The 22248-nt window shown below is 43.9% G+C and overlaps 1 protein-coding gene and 1 long non-coding RNA gene across 3 annotated transcripts in view; both read left to right on the top strand.

Annotated features, from left to right (window-relative positions):
- The window catches only part of NXN (nucleoredoxin), a 142365-nt gene that overhangs the window by 31723 nt on the left and 88394 nt on the right, over nt 1-22248 (top strand). The window lies entirely within an intron of this gene.
- LOC141568989 (uncharacterized) lies at nt 13754-20343 on the top strand. The gene is made up of 3 exons (XR_012492342.2): nt 13754-14667; nt 16220-16346; nt 18732-20343. It is a non-coding gene; the product is annotated as an uncharacterized LOC141568989 (long non-coding RNA).

Genomic DNA, 22248 nt, shown 5'->3' with positions numbered 1-22248 from the left:
TGACAGCATGACCTGTTCTGGGATTGCCGGCTCTGATTCCTTTGATGTCTGTCTCCAGGATACCTCCCTGGAATCTGTGCAGAGAGGAGTGAAATTGTCTGGTGCAAGTGTGTTGTGGGAGGGGGAGGTGAGGAGAGACCCCCGTAACTTGGTGGAAATGAGGTTGAACTGGCAATAATCCGGGAAGAACATATGTTCTCCTTGATAATGGCGAATATTTCAGTTTTTCTTTCTTTTCTGCCCCCTTCTCCCCTACCAAGTTTTCTCTTCAAGCGCTACCTCCGTATTCATTGTGCAGTGATCATTGACTGGTGGTTTTCTTGAGTTATTTCTTATTTCCTAAGTTCTTCAAAGCAGGGGCTCGCCTCTGGCCACTTCCCTCTCTGAAATGTGTGGGTTCTCTTTTTTAGCCATCCCTCTCCTTGTTTTACAAAAAACACAAAAAACAACCCCCCCCCCCACAGCCACCTTTTTTTCTTATTATAGAGAATTTTAAATAGACCTAAATATATTTCAGAGTAATATTATGACCCCCCGTATACCCATCATCCAGCTGCAACAGTGATCACCCCATAACCAACCTCGTTTCATCTATACCCTCTCCCATCCTACCTCCCCATCATTTTGAAGCAAATGTCAGACATTTTATCATTTCAACCATAAATATTTAAATAGAACGTATCTATAAAAGGTAAGGGTTTGAAAAAGAACCAATACTATCATTGCATCCCAAAATTAATAATTCCTTAATATCATCAAGTATCTAATCAGTGTTCAAATACTCCATATCTCGTTTTATATGTATTCAAGGGTCAGCTTTTAAAATTACATGTATGTCTTGATTAATCTCCAGCTTTTATTCACTTAAATATTTACCCAGCCACAGGCCTACGGAGCTCTCATGGAACGGCCCCGCAAGCTAGCAAGGGGCATTCAGTGGAAGGCAGCCCGTGGAGGATGCTTGCCCAGGCCCTCACCTGGAAGGTGCTGGCCCCAGGCCACAGACCCTCCTAGCCGGACGCCCCCGTGGCTGGAGCCCTGAGCTCCGTCTCCCTTTTGCAGCCCCTGGAGGCTATGGAGCGGTTCCTCGTAAACTCGGACTGTGGGGTCACAGAAAAGTTCTGTTAAATGTGTCGTACCAAACGAGAGCATTTACAAATGATACTCCTTTTTTCTTGTTTAACCATCTTGGAGAGCACTCAGTTCGTACTGAACACTATTCTAAGTGCTCATACATATTAGCTCTTTCATTGTTGTAACAACCCTAAAGACTCGCTTACATTTACTGGAGGAAAAGGCTTATTTTCTGTGTCTTTTATATTAGTAAGTATTTGGTGGTGGTGAACACATGTCCTGCCTTTTCTGGGACACGCCCAGTTTTATGTCTTTTTTTTTTTTCCAGTAAAGGTGAGTTTATATATATAAATGGGAACTGTCATGCCTATGTAAAGTGTTTCATATATACCTTCAGGTTCGGAGAAAAAAATCTATTGCAAGGCCATGTATTCTGCAAACTGTTTTAGCCAACAGCCCTGGCGCCTGCCTGAGATGCCATATGCCTTTTACGTCAGGGGTCTGTAGCATCACCCTTCTTTCCTCACTGTGTGCACGGCCAGGAGTTGGCACTCCAGAAAGGAGGCAAGCTGACACACCTCACTGTCCTCTCCCTGCTTCTCTCCAGCTCAGTGCTTTTCATCCAAGCCTGTGTTTTCCACAGCAGACTTCTGTCTTCAGGTCACTTTTGGAGACTGGGAGGTGTGGAAGAAAAAGAATCATTGGGCCCAGGTGCACAATGTGTCCACCGACAGAGGGGCTTTCCCTGGGGCAAGTGCTAGCCCTGGTCTGGAGCGGTGCACAAGCAGCGTGTAAGGGTTACAGCTGGCATGCAGTCACTCTCCAAGGCAGGCACAGCTGCTCAGATGGAGGGCAACGCTTCCACTCTAATGGGAAGAAAAAGGTAAAACAAAACTGGAAGAATTTGTAACGGACAACGGTTTTGGTTCTAACGAGAGAAGGTTGCTTTCGCCAGGCCCTCCAGTGAATGGTTGTTACCCCTGATTGCGTGTCTTCATTCCCCAGGCTGAATAACGAGTGGCAGGCTAGTGGAGAGACCCCAGCCCTCCTTGGGAGGACAATTGATGTAAGCAGGAGGGGGACTAAGGATAGTGTAGCCTCGTGGCAGCAGGGCTGCAGGTTTTATTTTGGGTCAGTTTGCAGGATGCTAAGCAGATTCTCGTGTGGCTGGCGTGGTGTGAAAGGTGGTTCTGTTTTCTGAAGAACTGCAACAGTGAATACCTACCTTAATGCATTTTCTCCCAGAGCTCTATCGGAGTAAGCTCCTTCTGTTATGGTCGTGATCGGCGTAGCTCAGGGCCTTATGCACAGGAGGAGCTCAATAAATACGTATTGCACGAACCAGTGCGTAGCTCATTGATCAGAAAGCTCCTTTATTGCCACCCTCCATGGATCCCAAAGCTGGTGTCTTGTGCTTTTCACACGACCTTACCAGATCTTTTAACATTGTCACCGCTCGTCACCTCTCGTTTGCTAGGGTGTTGTTTATTCTTCCTTGGCCAGGAGGTTCGAGGAGGGCTTTCCGAGCTTTCCTCCAGCCACACCCCAACCCGATTTCATAGCTCTCAGTTTCAAGAATTGCCATTTCCCAAACCTCATTGCCTGGTTGGCTACCCACAAAATAGCCTCTGGTTTCTCCTTGTCCTGTCGGCACAGCCCTTCAGTGGTAGCCCCCCACCTCTCAGTGTTGTTAAGCTGAGGGGATTTGGGGCCATCACAAAGACCACATCATGCAGGCAAAGAGGAAAGGTGGTGACTTCTTGCCAGAGAATCCCCAGAAACTTAGGAATCGGGGTGGAGTCCTGGGGCTGTTTGCAAAATGGTGCGGCGATGAGTGGCCGCACATGAAGACTCTGTCCAACTAGAAAGTCAGCTTGGAAACGGGTTAGAAGAATGTTCTTACTTGGGTTGGAATTTGGCCAGACTTGGGATTTTACTGACCGTCAACTCAAGAACTGTTTGAGAAGTGACCCCCTGGTTTTCTTCTTATTATACTAATTAAATTTCTTGCAGTCAGCATTAATTACTTTTATGATCACGAAGTTAAAAAAGTAAATACCTACTTAAAAATAAATGGAAGTTCGAGAACACCATGTCATTTGTTAAACCGCCTAGGGAGGCATGCACCCATGTCTTCCCCCAGTTGTTTATTTTTCAATTAATAAAGGGGAAGGCATGTTTGTGCTCGAGGCTTGAGGACCTTGGCTGCTTGCGTTGGAACCTGTGAACTGAGTCCAAATTGATAGCGTTCTGGTGTTCATGTAGGCTTTTATTTATTAGTATCATTAGTTTTTATAAAAACAGCTTAAAGGAAGGCCTATTTCTCCAACTGACCGCGTAGAGTTCAGGATAAACAGCTTTGTGACCAATACGGATCTGGATTTACTGTAGGGGTCTTGGATTTTTTTTTTTTAAATGCATTGTTTTAAGTTAGTGGGAGGCAAAGATGAAAGGACATTTCAAGATAAGCGCTGTGAGTAATTTTGCGTTGCAGCGAGGAGTGGAGATGGATGGGATTTGCTTTGGCATTCGTGCATAGTCCCGATGTAGAAAGTATCCTGAAGCAGAATGCTACCCGGGACTCGTGGGCAGTGCCGGGGCCCTTGTGTGGGCTGGGGTTTGGGAACTAGCATGTGGTGAGTCTAATATTAGGAGATCAGGGCTCCCCCTGCCCCCCTCTTTATCCTTAAAGCTCTGTGTCCCTCTCACATTGTGAGCTCCGAGTCTCTCCCCAGCCTTTCTCTTGTGTTCTCTCTGTGAGCAGTCCTTGAGTTTATTTCTTGGCTTCTCATCTTTTTAGTAATCAGATTTTCTCCCTTGCCAAGCTCTTTTCCCAAAGGCCTTGCCTCAGTCTGAGGATACACACTCGCCAGTTGGAATGGTTCTGAGTTTTAGGGGCAAAGGTTGTCTTCCGTCAGTGGTGACCACAACCAGAAATATAAAATCATACCAGAAAAACCGAATACCTTTTATGTGATTGGTTATATTATGTCTTGGTCCCGGTGGCACTAAATTAGCTTGCATTTTGGAACTTTTGAGAAACGGAAATTTTCAGTTGTCCTAAGGGATTCAGGCTGCAAATATTAAAAGTTGGTGGGAAGGGACTATGCCAAGTGGTCGTGAAGATTGAAATAGCACCGTTAAAGAAGGGCCCTTGCTGCTTCCTTTCTAATTTCTTTAGTGGTCTTGGACAGTTCAAATCAATTGAAAGAAAATTTTGACTCACCACTGACCAATCGCCTTTCTGAGTCTTTGTTTCCTCTCCTTTAAAACAGGAAGTTAGTTGGACTGAATAATTCCTAAGTTCTCTCCAGCTCCAAAACCTTACGTGAACATCAGGTGGTTATGTGGATTTCTGAATTTGAGAGATGGGAGATGTTTAGATTTTGTAAGAAAAACTAGTGTACTGGTTGACTTGAAATAAAGAAATCATAAAAATAACCTTCAAATTAGTATAGTTAATGTATAGGATAATAAAGACTACTGATAACAGCTACATTTAATCAACAGTTACTATACGTGGGACATTGTTTTAGTTTTTACATGTGTTCATTTATTTGAGCTACATGACAACCCTCTGAGGTAAGTGCTGTTACAATATTAACCCCCTTTTATAGATGTAGCAACTGAGGCACAGGGTGGTTAGGGAACTTTCACAGGGTCACAAATTGTATGTGATACAGCGGGGATTAAAATCCAGGCAGGCTGACACCAAGGCCAAGCTCTTCCCTGTCGCACCCAACGGCCACCGTAATCCACTGTTCATGAACGTGTGTGCTGTGCCCTCAGTGGTTCCCCAGCCCTCGGGCAGCCTACAGGAGCTCCGGTGCTTCTCACGATGCTGAGTGCAGTGGCAAGATGCAGGCTGGTAGGACCGAGAGTCAGAGGTAAGAGGAGAGAGGGGCAGCAGGTTGGTCTGAATTCCTTGTCTGGTGGACGGCGGGCAGGGAGAGACCACAGACCCCCGCAGTGTCATTGTACACAGAGGAGACTGACGCAAATAGAACACACATCTGTCTCTCGTACCTTCCCAAACCTCCATTCACCCTTAGGCTGTGGTACTAACCTTTTTTTTTCTCCCCCCCTCGTGGTTTGCTTTGCACCTGGTACTTTGTAGTCCTCCTGGGCACTGGTCTTTCTTCAATGCATATTCACTCAGTGACTCGTTAGAGCAGTGGTTCTCAGGGCCTGCTGTGCGCAGGCCACCCACGCTGGGCGCTACTCCATCCCAAGTTCCGGGGCAGTGGTCGCTGCTCTCCAGCAGGCACCCCCCGGCAGGCACATGCCCCGCACAGCAGGCTTCCCTCCCACGTCCCTCTGTGTGCTGGTTGTTCCTTCACCTGGAATGTCTTCCCTTCTACTCTGTGCCTGTCCAGATCCGGTTGTGACCGCCCTGAAGCCTTCTCCAACTCTCGGGAGAGTCCCTTTTTGGAACCTCTGGTGTCATTTTTCTCGTCAGCAGTTTGGCATTTGTTCATGTTGATTTGTGGTTTTCATTTTGCTTTCCAAACAGTATGATAAGCACTTTGAAGGAAGGGGAACGGGAATGAACATTTTAGATCACTCTGTCTGTGTTCACCTGGGACTCAGAACAGTTCTCAATTGGTTTCTGGAACTTTCAACTTTAATGTCTCTTATTAAGGACGGTTAGGCCCACAGGTCAGCCCACCGACCTCTGGACCTCAATTCCAGCAAGGCTGTTTTCGAAATGGAAATTAGTCCTATTTCATGAAGCTGGTAAAAATCGTGAAATTCATTACCCTAAGAAGGAAAACATGCAGCACACATTATAAATCATTAATGATAGTCATCTGTTCCTACTAAGAGACTCGAGGGTAACTATGTCATCCCTGGGGCTTCTGTTAATAGCAACGTGCTCTGTGTCCTGAGCCAGGTATGACAAGGTTCATCTTGTCTGCCCACATTGATTGATTAGTAGCAGCTTTGTGAGCTGAGTGTTAAGAAGGATTCTGAGGTTTTGTCTGATTGCTGTGTCTGACGAGGGCTCTGTAGAGGGAAATGGTGGCAGCCATGCAATGTTCTCTACCCTCCTGGCCCTCTTGATTCCCTCCAAACAGAAGCAAAAATGAGAAGCTGGCAAAGCATGCATCCTGGAGCCCATCGTCAGAGTGTATTCGGATGCAAGGTACTGCTTCACCACTCCCACTTTGGTCTATTTTGAGTCAGAAATAGCTAAAGGATATCTGAGAGCTCTGTTGAGAATGTCAGGAGCCAGAAGTGAAGTGCCGCTTGCATCCTTATAATAGCAGATGACTTATGCAAAGCCAGCCACAAGGCACTTGCAACCTACTCAGCTGCTCAGCCAAGGGGTCACCCAGTCCACTCACTGCCCACAGATGGCTCTGGCAAATGGGTACCTCTCAGAAGCTTCTGCCAGTGATAGGAGGGCTTCCCTGTGGCTCCCACCAGAACTCACCCAGGGCAGGCAGGCATCACCTCTCTGGCCATGGCCCTGGGGAAGCTCGTTCGGGAGATTCTTTTAAACATGCATATTTTCTCAGAAGGATCTCAGGCCTTCACCTGAAATGGCCTTAATGGATAGTTAATACTTTAGCTGAGAAGATGATTGCACCCAAACCTGCCAAAGTTTTGGTTTTCAAACATGAGTCTGCCTCAGGCTCACCTAGAGGACTTGTTAAAATACAAATTCCTGGGCCCAACCCCAGAACTTCTGACTAGGTAGATTTAGGGCAGGGCCCCAAAATTTGCATTTCTAACTAGTTCTCAGGTGATAACTGCTGATGCTGCTGATGGCTGGTCCAGGGACCCCGCTTTAAAAACGACTCCTCCTCGGGGCAAAACCATGCAATGCTGGTTGGGAGCCAGGTAGGAGACACATTTTTTTCAGATAATCTTTGTCTTAGCTTTTTTTCTAGGTTTCCAAGTAGATTAAAAATTTTTTAAAAATTAAATAATAGATGCTATGGCTACAAAGAAGTCCAACAGTATACACAGGCTTATAATAAAAAGTGATCTTTCTCTGTTTCTTTCTATTCCTAAAAGCTACCACTTTTAAGTGTTGTGGCTTTTTTCCTTTTTTAAATTTTGGTAATTACATCCATATCTTTACATAATATATGTTCCTGCTGCTATTTCTCTGTCAATCCTTTTTCAACATTATTGTTACTTTTCTGCTAGGGTAGATGACTATTTGGCTCGCTCAAACCAACCTTGCCTTGCCCTACCTGGTTCTCTTGATATAATTATATCACCATCTATGGTTCTCTTGAGTACACTCTTAGCTCTAAATAACATACTTATGCCTTTAATTCTTGTCCTGCAGTAAAGACTTTTTACGATTTGAGAATGTTGGTATCTTTCTACTTCGCCCTTCCGTTCTCCTTCCCCTCCCCCTCCTGTTTTCTGTCCTCTTTCCACAGCAGCCCAGCAGCTTTACAGTCTGGATTTAAACCTTAATTTTTGCTTTATCAAAGTTGGTGATATTTACATTCTATTTTATGTAACTGTGATTCATGCTTTGTGTGCAGGTGGAAATTCATGCTGTCTGCAGCTAAAACAATCTAAATATTGTTCAGGGTAAATTCAAGTGGTACGTGATGAGTACATTGTTTTTTTGTGCATCTTGTTATCTTTTCTGAAGCTTATCATTGCCTTTTCTCCCCTTGTATTGTTTCACTGTGTCCTCAATTTTTGCCTCTAAAACTCGAGTCATTCAGTTTTACTGAGTCCCCATTTTGCCTTGGAGGCCCCCCTTTCCTGGGACTTTCCAGCCCTCCTCCATTCCAGACAGGTTGTCCTCTGTGTCTGCTGCATAGCTGTCACATAGAATTGGTTTCCAATTGGACTTTATTCTAACTCCAGTCACTGATTGGATCCAAGTTTGTGTGTGTGTGTGTGTGTTTTTTTTGTAGCCCAGATACCAATTATGAGTGTTACCAAGGAGATCTTAAAGCACAAAATGCATTTTCAAGAGCAGAGCTTTAAAATTTAGTATGTGAGTTCAACACAGGTTAAGTGTAAATGAGAATCAGCTGTCTTTGGATTAAACGCTACTATACAGCTTTTTAAAGAAGATTAAAAAAGGAAGTAAAATAAGGATTCCAAATGTTGTCCTCTTTCCAGAACAGCCCAGCAGCTTTACAGTCTGGATTTAAATCTCCCCCAGTTGGGCCAGCATGGAATTTAGGGGTTGAAGGGAGCATGGTACGGTGGGAAATGGTAGATTAAGATTTAACCCAAATGCTGAGTTCAAATCTTGCCTTTGGCCCCTGTTAGCTAGTTGATCTCCCTTATAATACCGTGTTTCCCCAAAAATAAGACCTATCCAGACCACCAGCTCCAATATAAGACTGGGTCTTGTATTATTTGGAGCAAAAATTAATATAAGACCCAGTCTTATATTATGTTACATAAGACCCAGTCTTATTTTAATATAAGACTTATATTAAAATAAGACTGGGTCTTACTAATTTTTGCTTCAAAAGACGCATTAAAGCTGATGGTCCGGCTAGGTCTTATTTTTGGGGAAACACGGTATAGACAATAAACTCAGACTTCCTGAAGTATTGGGAAGATTAAATAAACCAAAGGATAGGAAAGCACACTGAAAACCTGAGATGTTTGTGTGTACAGGTTGTCATTATGAAGTTGTGAACAGATGTTGGATCTTGCTACAAGAGCAAAACCTGCAAAGACCGAAAGTAAGAAAAATTTGAATTGGAGTTTAATGCACAATCAAAAAAATCTGTAAGTTGGATACATGGAATAATATGAACCAACATGTGACTGCAGGAATCACAAATCAACTGCCACTAGGGACCAGGCGGGCGAAGTGGAAGGAAGTGGTCTGTGTGGTGCCCCAAATAGAGGCCCGTCCAAGGGGGAAAGCAACACGCTCCTCTAGCAGACGGTGCCCTGTAGGAATGAGGTCTGCTGCTTCTTCAAGCTTAAAATCTGGATTTTTCACTTGAAACCAGCTAATTTTTACATGCTGTTAGCCAGTTTACATTTTTTCTTAACACTGGGCAAACCAAACAAAGCATATACGCAGTTCACCAATCAAAGGCCTCTGCTTTACATATGCAGATTAAGTTCATAAAAATTGTTCTGAATATTGCATTTACACAACTGATGACAGTGTCTTCTCCTCGTTTAGGGGTATCTGCAGTCAAATGCTCTACCCCTGAGCTGCACCCCCTTGTGATATCTATATGTGTGAGTAACATTCCCTGAATCCTTTTTTTTCCGAAGGAATTAAGAATAATGTGGAGCTGAATGGCCAGGCTGGAGTCCTTTAGAAACTGTGAGAAACTTCCCTCTAGGTTAATATCCATCCAAGAATTTGCACTTGGGAGCATGTTGGGTCAGCCACTCACCAGTTCACCATATCTGGCCCTCAAGGCTCCAATGCTTTTTTTATACGTCAGGAATTCCAGGTATACTGCCTTTCTCCAAATACTCTTACTTTTGAAGTGAAGTATGAAGTTAGTTAGCGATGTCACTTTTTAAAGAAGTGCTGAGTCATTATAATCCCCATTTCCCACCCTCCGTGCTCACCAAGCTCTTTAATACAGATGGTGCCAAAAAAATGTATACACGTCTTAAGCAAGGAAATAACTGTATTAAAACGGTAATACTCAAGATACGAGTATACTGATAACAAATGGTGAATACAAGTCACGTTTGACTTCTGCAATTACAAGAGGTGCTCAAAGCGTGGTTACCATCTGCATAATTTTAATACATTTTTTTCCTTTCTTAAAATGTGTATACATTTTTTGGCACCCTCGGTTGTAGCCCGTTTGTATAGCGCTTTATCTGCAGAATACTTTTATCTGTATTCTCATTAGTTCCTTACAACAGTCCTGGGAAATAAGTCTTCCAGATTTTTTGGTCAGGGCGTGCTTCAAGCTCACAGTCTGGTTTTCCTCTATCTATGACGTTGATTTTCTCCCTTTTGAACTATCACTAGCCCAGTTTCTCAGAGGAGTTGACTTTGTCAACCCCCGCCTTTCTAGCTGGTGAGATTCTAGGTATAGCAAAAAGGAACATTAAGTGTAGACTCGAGTAATGAAAGGACAGCTGGGGAGGGGTTGGCAGGGCTATCTCCAGATGGTATTTTGAAGTTAGCTTCACCCCTCTTCCTTTTCGCCTGTCTCATTTTTACCTGCTTCGGTCCTTTGCCCTGAGAGCCTGGTGCCCTCTGACTGGTATATAAGACCCCTTACTGCTGCCCTGCAGCCAAGTGAGCCCAAACCTCCTGCTCCCTTTTTCTCCTTTCACCTCCTATGCCTGTACTCCTTTCAGCCCTCCATCAGATCACCCATTTACCTTCCGGGGTTATTATAAACATTTTTCCTGGCTGCATTGGGTGGGAAGATGGGCAACTGTATTTAAGAACAGGCCTTTTCATCACCTAGAACCACGTTCCCAAGAACACTTGGGATGCTGCCATTAATAAAGAGGGAGGGGGGGAGGGAAAGCCACTTAGAATATGCAGATTTAACACTGTCCTGGTTTTTTGAGGGCTTTAAGCCATCCCAAAGGTTCCTGACAGGTAGTAATTTGTCGTTTTGCTGAGACACAGATTTGAATTGTAGTTTGGTTTTAACTTTTACCTAATTAAAACTTGTTTTGTGAAAAAAAAAAAAAAAAGTCTCTCTTGGAAAGAAAATCAGCTGCTAGTATTAATGATGTTAGGAAAGAAAAAGCAAGATGTCCAAAAAAGGGATAGGTCTTAGCCAAAAAACAAAAAAAGAAAGGATAAATTAAAGACTAGATGATGAATTTTGCTGTGCTGGGAATAAGTCCACCATATACTTCGTAGGGAAAGTAGGAAGTTCATGAAAATTTTAGCAGTTGCTTGAGCCAGGGCAGAATGTTTTGTGGTGGTAGAGAGTTTTGAAGAAGGTTGAAAAGAGGGTTAACTTGCAGTGGGAGGTGAGACATTTAAAAAAAAAATCAAGAGAAAGCCAGAAGCTTCTACAACCCTTTCTGTATTTATGGGTTTGGGGATTTATGAAGCTGTCTGGTTGCTCTTCTCTGGAATGTCAGGGCTCTGTTGCACCCCTGTCCTTGGATGTGTCCAGGCAGGTGCCACATGGCCAGCTGTCAAGACTATAGTGAAGGAAATTCCTGCATTTGGTTCCCGGGAGGTCTCATTCTTTGACGTTCTAATTTCTCTATCTTTTCCTACCATCCTTCCTTCTGTGCACCTCTTAGCAGCCTGAGTCAATCGGTGTTGAACTGAAAGAAGCAGAGGTTTATGGTTGCTTAGTCCTCGCACCTGAGTACACTGGCTACTCCCAGGGCCCTGGGCCAGACTTCAAAGCAAGCAGTTCCTTTGCCTTTCCGTCTGTTTTAGAATCTCCTCCCACTGCCACACCTCCTATCCTCTGACTGTCTCAAATTGCCACCTAGACCTGTCTCCCAGCTCTGTAAAACTCTAGCATCTGCCTGCCTTACTTGGGTAGTCTTTTCTAGTGATGGGAGTTTGGCAGATGAAGGTAATTTACACTTAAAGTGTGAAGGAGGCTTGATCTTTGAATGTTGGCATTTTAAAACCAAATGAGGCTTAGTGGTTGCCAGAAGCTGGGGGGAGGGGGCATGGTGCATTCGTGTTTAGTGGGTACAGACTTTCAGTTTGGGAAGATGAAAAAGTTCTGGAGGTGGGTGGTGATAGTTGCAGCATAATTTAAATGAAATACTTAATGCCACAGGATTGTATGTTTAAAAATCGTTGCAGTTTTTACGATGTGGCTATTTTACCACGATAAAAAAGAATTTAAAAAATTGAATGAGGCTTTCACAAAGAATATTAGACAAGTATTAATAATGGAAGATCTTTTAGAAAATTTGGAAAATACAGGGAAGCCCAAGAAAACAGGAATCCTAAATCTCCCTACTGCTAACATTCTTCATTTTGCTGTTCGTATGTCCGTCCGGCCCTTTTTCTGTGTGAATGTAATCTTTATACAGAAAGGGGGACTAAATCATGCATACTGCTTTGTAGTTTCATTGTATCATCGGTATCCTCCTATGTCATCAAATATTCATCAATACATCATTAGTTTTAACAGTTGCATGATGTTCGTCATTCCTGACGCCCAGATAAGGCCTGTATGTATTCTCATTGTAACCTATATAATTATATCATACCACTCGTCAGAGTTTGTAACATCCATGTTTTGGGGAGTGCTTGGTGTCTGTCTCCCCATAAGAGTATAAAGTTAGTGAGGATGGATACTGTGTGTGTTTAGCTCACCGTTTTATTCCCAGTACCTAACACTGCCTGGCCCGTTTCAGGTCTGCAGTCAAAAAGTAAAGACATGAGCACCTCATTGGACATTTCATTTTCCAATTTTTACTCATTTTATACATAAAAGCTCATTTACTTCTTTAGAGAAAACTGTACAAATCCCTAAATGTTTTCTTATTAAAATTCTCTGTAAGTCAGATAGATATAGTGTTTCTAATTATTAAAGTAATACGTGCTCTATGTGGATTTCAGAAAAACACAGAAAAGAAGAAAGAAAAAAGTGACGGTGGTGATCACCCACAATCCTTTTTCTGGGCTCTAGAATAAATAGCATAATTTTCTGTTCCTTAGAGTTTGAAAAATTGCCTGTGAACCATCCAAGCCCAGGGTCTTTTTGGGCAGGTGGTAATTTGATAATAATGTATAGATAGTCCATGATTATTGTTATAGTCAAGTATTTTACTTCTCAAGTTAGTTTTGGTCTTTCATGTTTTCCTCTGAGAGTATCCATTGCATCCAAATGAGCTTTTAATTGGTGAAATGCTGAGGAGAGATTTTGTGAGTGAAGTGCTCAGCCTTAACCAGTCTATGAAACAATAGCTAGCTTTGCCATCATCAGGTAAGACAGAGGCCTCCAAAGATGAAGACATCTGATTTCTGGGAGAAAGTAGCAAAGGGTGGGGATGTATTAAGCACACTCCATACAGGAGGCAGGGAGTCTCTGGGGAAGGAGTTGCCAGGGTATCTCACAGGTTTGTTTTGTATGTGGGAAGGACCAGCAGGCTTTGTCACCATAGTGACCTTGGCCTTATTGAGGGTCTCTTCAAGGCTGAATAGCCATCACCATTCACAATGTCAAGTCAGCTTGTCGTTGAGCTGCTGGCCAGCCTCACTTAACACCTGCTAACTGGAGGTAACTCGTGCCTACCTAGTTCTTCTGAGGGTTAAATGAGATGGTGCAGGTAAAGGGTTTCACACTCCCTTAATGGCTATTTTCCTTATTCTTCTATGCTAGACACTGTAATAGCACCCCCTGGGGACATAAATTAGATGACTAAGGAAGGGCCCTGTGAGTAGGGAAGACAGAGGATAAAGAAATCGAAGGCAGACTAATAATGGAGAAAGGAATAGCCCTCTGTCTGAGGAGGAAGCTCTGCTGATGAGACGTTTGCCACTGCATGTTAAGGAGACATGATGGCAGCTGGAGGAGTGTTCCAGACGGAAGACATATGTGTTGGGGGCAACGGGGTCAGAGCATGGCATGTTCCAGGGCAACACAGAGGACTAGTCATTTGTCGTAGCTGTAGTGATGCCGATGGAAACTGGAAAGGTGGGTCGGGGCTAGATCGGAAAGGCCCAAAGCACTGAGACCCGTTCCTAGTGGCAGGCAGGAGCCATTGAGAGTTTTAAAGCAGAGAAACGGTAGGATCCCAGTTAGTTTAGGAAGGTTGACGAGGAGAGAGGGGCTCCAGGCAGGGGGCAGTTAGTAGGCAGTTGTGGCTCGTAAGGTGCGAAACAGAAGTCCTGACCTGGTGGGATAGTGGCAGCAAGGAAGGTAGAGCCAGGGAAATCTAGAGGAACTTGGGAACTGAGTGGCCGTCAGAGCTGACGTGAGAGGAAAGAGGGAGGAGATGAGCGTAGCTCAGGAACCCAGCTCGGGCTGTTGGAAATCACGTGCAGCACCTCGTAAGAGCTGAGAATGGGCTCCGTCTGCACCTTTTCTCACTTTCTCACATCTCGCTTGCTTTTAGCCCCACACTTGATCTACCTAGGTCTTTTGTTAAGTGCTTGCTTTTGGAATGTACCCCTTTGATTTTTATTGGTGGCCCTATCCCATTTCCGATGAACAATTCTTACCCTTGGAATCCATGTCCATAAATACAAGGTTAACCCGTTTCTCTTTCCCCATAGGGACACAGATGGCCACTTATTTACTAGAATTATGCCCTTTGCCCAGCACACTGGGCAAGGGTTTGAAGCGGGGAGCCGAGGGTTGAAGAAATTCAGAGGAAGGAGAAGTTTGGGGAAAGTGGACATGTTGAGTTTGAGGTTCCCTTGGGATAAGTAGGTGGTGACAGCAGGCGGATGGAACACGGAAGAGAGGCTGGGTGAGGAATGAGTGAGGAATCATTAGCATACCCGGCTTTGTCCAAGCCGTGGGAGGAGATGAGTTTATCTTATGGGAGGAGGAGAAAGCCCTGGGTGGAACCAGCAGCCCCGGCATTTAGAGGGGCTGGTGTAAGAGACCAACGTGGACAATCACAGAAGCAGAAGAGCCAGGAGAGGCAAGGGAAGAGTTTCAAGGAAGAGACGGAGGGCAGTGGTTTCAGAGGGCAGAGTGGACTGAAAACGAGGTAATGGATTTGCCATTAGAAGTCACCAGTGGGAGCAGATTCTGTACCATTGCAAGGGCAGAAGCCCTCCTGCAGGGAGCCAGGGAGTAAGCAGGGATGTGGTGGAGAGTCCAGAAGCTTGGTGCTGAGTAAGAGAAAGGAGTGGTTGCTTGAGGATAAGCAGCTACTTTTTGGGGTGGTAAAGAGCTGACTGTAGGTTGACGAGAAGGAAAGTGAGCAGTAAAAGACAATACCCTTGTGTTCATGCCAGTCACTATTCTAGGTGCTTTGTACATGTGGTCCCCCTCGGGCTTCACTACAAATCTGTGAAGATAGATGCTCTTCTCTGTATTTTATAGCTGAGAAAACGGAGTCACCAAGAGGTTAAGTCATTTTTAAAGGTCGCCTCGCATTTAAGGGGCCGGTTTAGAATAACAGCAAGTGCACAGGTGGAAGAGTTGGTGGTGGGAGGTGGGGAACCAATTTCTGAAATTGCGGGAAGGAGATGAGGAGGGAAAAAGAGGGAGGAGGGGCTGGAAGAGTCCTTACTGGATGCCCTGTTTCCTTGGTGAGGATGAGACAAGATTGTTGAGAGTGAATGGTTATGGGGTAGAAGACCTGGTAAACTTTTGAAACAACTGCTGTGGGTACTAGCCAGGGAGCTGAAAGACAATCACTGAAAGGATTCCTGGGCGGTGGAATCTTCTAGATGCCTTGGAAGGCAAGGAGCTAGAGAGTAGATTAGTAAATCAAGAGCTAATTGAGAATGTAGTATGTGCTGCCAGTGAGAGTCTAATTGATGAGACTGACCCTGAGGTGTAGGCTGGACAGTAAGTAAATCCGGATATGGGTGGAGAGCCTGGGGTGGGGGCGCTGCAGATCTGGAGGGAGCTGGCCAGGGCTGGTCACTTGGGGAGGGAGCTGGACACTGGGGCTGCGGATGCTGGAGAAATTGGGTTCGTAGACTGTGCCAAGGCTAGGCAGGCACCAAGACCAAGGCTAAGGGCACTGCTGAGTGGTGCGGTCAGGTTCTAGTGGGGCCTCGGTGTTCTTAGGTATGAGAAGATAGCTGTATAGGCTTCTTGGCTTCTTAGGTTAAATCTGAGCAATCGTAAGATGTTGCCAGATTCCCCGAGGCCAAAGAGGTAGCTGGCGGGGAGAGATGAAAGGGCAGGAAGCAGGATTTCGAAGATTTCAGTTTTGAATTTGGGGGTGTTAAAGATTCAGGATGACGCCATGCTAACGTGAGTTGTAGGCGACGGTCCTTAGCATGGAGGAGGTTATGGAACTGGGTGGGCAACCTAGACAGATGATGAAGGCACCTAGGATGCCAGCAGGGAGTTGAGGCCGAGAGAGACGGAGGTACATTTTTTTCCACGTCCTGGAGGTTAGTGAGTATCAATTTGCAGGATGAGCAGAGGGAGGTATAGCCAGATGAGCTCACCCACCAGTGTGGTCTGCCAAGATTGAATGGAAGGTATTTCCAGGTGTTTTCTATCAGGACTGCTTTGCATCTAGGTGAATTTTCTGGATTCCTTTGCAACATTATTTTCCCACTTGTTTCTTGCCTCAGAGCTATGTACTACCTCATAAATGCTGATTGATGCCGTGCTCTCTCCCATTTGAGGGCCAAACGAGATGGATGCTGGGATTTCAATGAGTGAGGCCGGAGGGGACACAGACTCTAACCCCCAATAAAAGTAGGTATATAGAAAGGGATCTGACTTAGTCTTCACAAAACTGGCTGCGTTAACTTCCAATCACGCTGAGATTATAGAGCTTTTTCATCGTTATTACAATGCTCGCATTCAATAGCATCTCAGAATTAAGGAATTCTCACACTCCGTTGACAGACCCCTGGAACAAAGGTGGTTTGAGTGGAATAGTCACCCCCCCAGAACCATTTTTAACAAGGAGAGAAGCTGTGCAGACATGATTTAACTGATTTTGTTATCTGAGTCCTTAAATTCACCAAGGGTTCAACCAAACCCTTTTTCAGTCTTGAAACTAAGACAGAAGGTGATTAGAACTGAAGTGCATTGTCGACACAGTAGCCAGAATGAAGATGGGGATTACGTGCTCCCAGGGTCCAGTTCACAAAGTTAATAAAATGCTGTGACAAAACTCCCTAGTGCATCTTGCTTGGGAGCCTCCAGCTTCCTTTTAGATCCTCCTTCATTTTCCCTCCACACTGAATGTTACAAAGGAAAATAACCTTAATCAAGACCAGATCCCTTTGGGCCCAGGGTTCTGTGGCTCTGTTTCTGGCACAAAGGACCAGGCCTCGCACAGCCTCATTTGTCATCCTGTGATTACAGAGGGAAAGAGCTCTGTTATCTTGGGAGAAGTGATACTGAATTTTCTGGGGATTTTGTTTCTGTTTTTGGTACTTCTACGAGGATAATGTTCTAAGTTATTTTCTGATTTAGACACACCACTTTGCTTTTCAAATGAAACGAAGCTGGTGTTTCATTTATTCCACAAGTCCTTAATGAGTTTCTGTTACGACGTGCCTTGTACCGGGCCATGTGCCTCCCGTAAAGTAGGAGCTCAGTCAACGTTTTATTATTATGAACTAGGGGTTCTCGTCCACAAAACTGATTACAACACACATTCGTTTTCTTCGCTTCCATGCCATCCCCCTTGTTTGGAATGCTCTTCCCACCCGTCCCCACTCTGCTCTTCCTCTGAGACTCGGTTTAGCCATCACCCCCTCTGCAAAACGTTAGCTGCTCGTCCCCACTGCTCCCGTGATGTGCTGTGTGCGTGCCTCTTCTAGAGCTGGAAGCTGGGGTTCACCTCAGGAGGTTGCATCGGGTAGGAGCGCCCGCTTGGGGTGGGTCGTCTGAATTGGCTGAGATGGTGCCGAGGGTCTGAGCCAAGTCCTTGAGGGAGGGCTGAGTGCCAAGGCAGGGTGCCATAGGCTCCAGCGCTAAGTTCAAGGAGTGGACGGGACATCAAAAAGGGGGCATGAAGAAAAGGGTCAGAAAAGAGGTGGCAGCGTGATCAGAGAGTGGGAGCAGATTGAAAAGGAACAAGGAGGATCTGGGACAGTTGCCACAAGTGACAGGGTGGCACCTGGGGCTTGGCTTTCAGTTCATGAGTGAAAGCGTCCCAGACACAGATCACTTCATCCCTTTGTTCACAGAAGAATAAGCACTCTCATCGGAGGTGAAAGTCTATTTGACTTGTAACTCCAACGTGTGGAAAGGAAACAGGTCACATAGTGAGTGTCTCATAAACGTGATTAATGCACGAAGAGACAGACCTCCTGAAAATATCCGCCTTCAACTTGGTTAGAACATTTCTAAGGAAGGAATCTAATATATACAGCATGGTGACTATGGTTAACAATGCTGGATTGTATATTTGAAATTTACTACAAGAGTAGATCTTAAGTGGCCTCACCGCATGCACACAACAAATGGTAGCTGTGTGACGTGATGGATTGTTAATTAGCTTGAGTTAATCGTTTCACAATCATCACAGGGTACCCCTTAAATTATATACAGTTTTGTTAGTTATAAGTCAATGAAATTGGAGCGAAACACTGAGAGAGAGAGAGAGAGACAGAGACAGAGACAGAGAGAGACAGAGAGAGACAGAGAGAGACAGAGAGAGAGATCGATCCTAAGGAAGAGATTAAGATGGTGATTAACCTAGAAGGCTGTTAGGAGCATAACTTACGAGTATAACGTTAGGCTCTCAATACTTCGTGGTAGTTTCACCACTCCAAGATCACTGCCCCATCTTTTCTTCTTTTCATTCCCCTATTTGCCCGGACACTGACCTCTGCGCTACGGGTATCCCTGGGATCCCTGATCACTTAGAACTTTGATTCCTTGGATATTTACAGTAGCTAATCCAGCTGGGGTGCAATTTCACATCTCACCAGGAGGGACCATCGCTTAACTAGATCCTGAACGCTTTGGAATATATTTATGTTTGTTTTCATTCCTGACATTTAGGTCAGTAAATTTGGAATTTAATGTATTAATTTTACTTAAAACAAGGGATTTGACCTTTAATCATTTCCAAAAGCCCCCTGTCAGGGAAAACTGTGTTGAAAATAATTTCATTTTCAGCAGGATGAAGAAGGAAAGAGTAAAATGGATCCTGACCACAGGAACCTGAAAGCCCATCACTCCTTGTGGTTTTTCCTATTTGATACTATGCTTCTGGAAGATGCAATTTTCCCCTTCCATGGCTGTTGTCGACATGCCAGGATTTCCAGCAAAGTGGCCCCAGTGTTTCGCTGGAGGTTACTTTTCATTGGAAGCAATTCAAATAAAATCATCATTCTGTTTCTCCCTTTTCATTTGACATTTGACTAAAACAATGCTTTGGCAGCTAGACAGGAGCTCTTAAGAGCTTCAGTATTTTTCTCCCAATCTTTGCCTTTTAAGAAGCACCCTTTCAAAATGTGGTTTAGAACTGAGCATAGAAATAAAAACAGAGGACTGATTGCTTTGAGACCCAAACTCTAGGAAGGAGGGGAAAAGACCTGGTGGAGACACCCTAGAGGTTCCCGCTCTGCCCCCTGTATGTAGTCACCCATTTTAGTGTTGCACTTCCTGGTCTCAGAACCGTCACCCTTGCGTTGTTGGGTCTGCTTTTGTGTCATTGCCAAGTTTCCAGCCCCAGGGCATCCTTGTTATATGCTGTGTTTGTTCCTGCACCAAAGCTGGTGAGCGTTAAGCTATGTACTAATTAATTCTCACTTTTATCCCTTTCTTAGAAACAATTTGTAGATGTCGTCCACAGTTTTACTTTTTCTGTACTCTGAGGGTTCTACTCATCAGCCCACTTATTCTCAACTATAAAGTCCTCTTTTTCCAATACATGTTCCTTTCTGCCATCCCCAACCCCTTTAGTATTTTTTTCGTTCTATTTCCTTTCTTTCCTCTACCTCTGGCCTTGATTCCAGGAACTTATCCGTTCCTCCAGGAAATCCTGATTTCCCAAACATGGCTCGGGTATGCCTCCCATGTACTTAACAGTACTTTGTCCTTCCCGTATCATAAGACTCTCTGTTAACTTGCATGTTGAGTTCATTACCTTACTTAGTGGACTGTGAGCTCCTCCAAGGTTAGAAGCAAGTGTCTGTTAATCATCTTTTGTCGGCATCTAGTCCAATGCTGGCTCAAGGTAGCGTTTAGTAAATATTTGTTGACTTGTATATATTCCTGTCTCCTCTGGGAATCTGGCTTGCTCTATCAATTGCAAACCTCTGTATTTATTTTCAAGCTTTCCTCTACTGTCTCATTGTTTACCTGCCTCCTCAAAAAAATCTTCCTTCTCTCTTAATGAACTCTTCTCTAAGTTCTTGTCCCATCACTCTCCTTTTTATTTCCAAGCTTCTCTTTGGAATAGTCTACACACGGCCTATCTGTGTTTTTTCCCCCCTGATTTCCATTCTGATTGATTGTGCTTCCTGTGTTTTTCCTTAGCACTTGGCGCCTTCTTCCCTGAAGAGACCTAAAGCAGGTTACTTTCACGTGTTTCAGCCGCTCATTAGACTGTATCCTTCTGGAAGGGAAGGAGTCTGTCTCCGCAGATCCAGACCTGTGGCAGGTACTCAAGAAAGAAACAAACATTTGTATGGGGTTTGTTAAATAAAACCCCCTACAGAGAATCTTTACTTATCATTGTGGTGGCACATAGATGGTTATTTTTTAGCTATTGCACGTACACAGACGTTAGTTTGGTGTCGTGTTCAGATACCAGGTATAATTAGAATGCAGTGAAATGCAATAGAATACAGTTTAAATCTTCCCTGAATTTGGTGAAGGCACACCTTTTTAGTTAGAGTTAATGACCTTGCCATAATGTAAGTGACCTTATGCCAGTGGTGGTGAAGAGAAAAATCATTTTTTAATGTTTTTTTTTTTTTTCCTACTTCATTTTTCTGTTCTTTTACCGGGAGGGATAAGACAAAGAAGGTGCCAGGAGAGAAAGAGTTATCTGTGAGAATATCTGTCATTTGTTCTTTGCCTGGGGACGTAGTAGGTAGTTGGAGAACCTGCCTGGTTATCATTTTCTTCCCCCTTTTGGTCTGTGTTGGGCCATAGTCTCTCCGGGAAACTGCCCAATTCTCTTTTCTTTGCCTATTTGAACTGGCAAAGACCCTGGGTGTTGTGTTGAAGAGTCTCTGCTGTGGCAGGGCAAGGGCCAAAATCTGCATCTGTAATCACTTCTGTTTTGAAACAGCGAAGCCAAAGCATCTTTTACTAGAGGCAAAGGGGGTTGCTGAACTCTGGGAAACTGACAAGCATGTGGAGTTTTCAAACAAAAGGAGAAAATGTGCCTTTCCAAGGATCTGCAGATGACATTTCGATGAATTGTGTCATCGGGTACTGGCAGTGGTTTGCTTAACAACTATTTGCTCTTTCAAATTCTCCCAAATTCAGGGGAAGGATTTTTGATGACTGGTTGTTAATTTTTCTGTCTGACTTCCCCTCTCTTGAAAGGAAGTTAACATATATGCGTATATTCGTGTTCAGAAAATTAAGCTCGGTTTTGTTGGTGAATATAAAAGAGATGACTCTGATAGAAAACTTTTATGTGGTCCAAACCATAGTCTGGAAAAAGATATTTCCGACGCATACAACAGAATAAAGGGCCATTTTTTTTCCCTTAATGCATAAAGAGCTCTTAAAATCAAATTGAGTAAAGAATTTAAACAGAGAAAGGAGTATACGTATGTTTATAAACATGAAAAGATGCCTGGTTCTGTTTATAATGACAGAAGTACAGTTGATAAAATGTGATATGTCACTATTAGAAAAGCAAAAAGAACATCTGAGAACATACAATGTTGGCAAGCGTGTGGAGAAACACACTCACACATGGATAGAGGGAGTGCTGATGGGTGCAGTTTCTTTGGAAGTGTCACTCAAAATTAAAATGTATGTAATCTTTGACCTACCAATTTCTAGGAATTTATCTAACAGAATTTACAAAAATAAAGCTGTCTTTACAGAGATATTCATTATAGCAATATTTGCAATTAAAATGTGAAACTGTACGTGACTATGAGGGAAAGATAGGTTAGATAAATTATGGTATATCCATCAGCTATTGAAAAGATTTGTAATTTGTGCTTCGTGTAGTGTGCTTATATTTAGCTTCTGCGCCCAGTATCAGCTTATTATCTCTCAGCTCCAAATTCATCCTTTAATTGCCTGATCTGTGAAAATGGATCTGTTCCCTTTAAATATTTTTCCTTTCGCAGCTGAGAGGTAATAAATTGATAGCTGGCCCAGAATTTTAAAAGCAAGTGGGTGGGGAGAGATGATATTTATACTTATATAAATATGCACATTCATGAGCATCTTATGGAAGCTACATAAGAAACTGCTGGGTGGGGGGCTGGGTTACCTCTAAGGGTAAGACTAAAATCTGGGGTGGGGGGAGAGAGAGAGAGAGAGAGAGAGACACTCATTTGAAGTTTTTTTTTTTTTTTTTTTTTTTACCATGTGCATATTTTGTTTTTATAGTTAGAGAAAACTATAAAACTTGGTTAGACATTAAAGAAAAAAAAAGACTTGCATTAATGGAGAAACAGACTTGCTAGCTGGAAATGTGGACTATTGTAAAGAT

This window comes from Rhinolophus sinicus, chromosome 12, assembly GCF_057876585.1.
Source record: "Rhinolophus sinicus isolate RSI-liver-muscle chromosome 12, RSI-T2T, whole genome shotgun sequence".
NCBI classification, from domain to species: Eukaryota; Metazoa; Chordata; class Mammalia; order Chiroptera; family Rhinolophidae; genus Rhinolophus; species Rhinolophus sinicus.
The sequence above is the reverse complement of the archived record's forward strand: the minus strand, read 5'-3'. Positions and strand labels throughout refer to the sequence as shown.